This window comes from Octodon degus, unplaced genomic scaffold, assembly GCF_000260255.1.
Source record: "Octodon degus isolate 3935 unplaced genomic scaffold, OctDeg1.0 scaffold00014, whole genome shotgun sequence".
In the NCBI taxonomy this organism is placed as follows: Eukaryota; Metazoa; Chordata; class Mammalia; order Rodentia; family Octodontidae; genus Octodon; species Octodon degus.
The window spans coordinates 20,215,354-20,217,232 of NW_004524590.1; positions in this window are offsets into that span (position 1 = coordinate 20,215,354).

The window sequence follows — 1,879 nt, forward strand, 5'->3', positions numbered from 1 at the left end:
GTATAAAAAACCGAAAATAATCATCTGCACTATCTTCTATCGAGTGAATCCATAAAGTTTACATGATTGATGTCTTTAGAAATCTTTAGGCAACTAGGGGGTGCAATTAGTAACCACCCATGGGAAACTGGCTTCCTAGTCCATCTGTTAAAATCAGGAGTCTTCCGATCTACGGTATGTCTGGCGCAGAAAGTCCTGACCACCAGGTGTCGCCATTCTTCTATTTCCCTCCTGGTGCCTGACAGAGCTTGAGACATTGTTTTCTTCCAAGGGACTGAGAGAAATACATGCCTGGGAATATTTCTGGGATTTCAACAGCATGTCTTTTCCTGCGAAGAGGAATTGAACTGCCATGCAGATTTCCTTGTGGTCTTTGAGCACCATCTGCACGGTTTCTAAGGGCTGACGATCCAAGCTGCTCGTAGCTGGGGGCTTATTCCATTAGGCAGTGTTCTATTTCTTCCAGGTTGGAAGAAGTTCAAGGCAGACCTCAGGTGCTAGATCCTGGAAAGAGAGATATAGGGGCGTTTTACAATGTCCTGGGGTCAGGAGACCCCTGAATAGGAGAAGACTTTCCGCCCTAAGAGCTCAATTACAAAATGAGGAAGATGAACTAAATTATTGAGGAGTTTAAAAATTCCAAGATCTCCAGTTTTGAAAAGCTTCTGCTGAGGGTAGGCAGCAGGGCGGTCTGATTTTACTCCAAGAATGAAGGGAAGACAGAGGAGAGGTCCTGCAGGGAAAGCAAGGAAAGCTTGAACACAAACTCTCATACCATACCCAGGTGTAGAGCCTCCTTACAAGAGCTGGAACTTGCTGGGATTGCGAACCTTGTCATTTGCACTCCAAGGCAATTCACCAGTCCATTTCTACTCCATTACACATTCTAGTTAACAACCACATATAATATTTAGCGATGTAAATTTTCTTTCAAGGCTTGGTTGGATTTAATATTTCATACTAGTTCGCTTTCTTGGTGATGCCTTCAGGGCATGGGATGTGTTTTTCTTTCTCTCTTTCTTTGGATGTTTTATTTCTTTCTAACTTTACAACAATGCATTGCGCAGCTAGCACAACCAAAGTATTCATAAAGCAAAGGCGGGATGCGGGTCAGAGAAAATAATCAAAATTCACTTATTGTGCACCTACTGTGTGCCGAGTATTGCTAAATACTTCATAAATATTTCATTTCAGCTTCACAATAATATGGCGAAGAGATATTTATTATGTTCATAAAGCTATTGAATTTGAGATGGCTAAGTGGATTGTCCAAGGTCACAGAAATCAAGTATAATTCATAGTACAAGGGAGAAAACTGAGCCTCTGGAGATTTACGAGGAGTCCCCTGTACTGTTAGATAGTTGAGTCTACTATTTTCTCCTCACTGCTGGGAAGGTCCCTAGTCGCTAAACACTTGGGCTGCACTTTACAAATGCCGCTGTCCTTGATAGATCGTTAGTTAAGGCCCTGATCTGATCCGTCCAGCTCGCTCAGGTCCCCCCTCCGCCTGCGGAATTCAGAGGCTAGGAGCAGTACTCCTTGTAAGGTTGAGAGTTTGTAGACGGCCCCTGAGAAGCTGGAGCGCTCCGAATTGGCTGAGAGCTCGCCGGGGAGGGCGGGGAGTTTGCCGAACGTCCCTGGCCGGAATCCCTGTCTCGGTGAGCCGCGGGCTCAGAAGCGGAGAGAAGTTAGAGAGGGCGGTTGGGAGTGGGCTGGCAGAAGCTGCGGACAGACCCCCGTCCTGGTCGACGAAACCCAGAGGAGCGTCCCCGCGGCGGCCAGGCCTTGTGTGGACGCGCCGCGCGCGGCCCGGCCGGGGCTGGGAGTTTGCAGACCGTCCCTGCCGCGGCCCGCTCGGCGGCGGCCCTGCGGCTCCCGC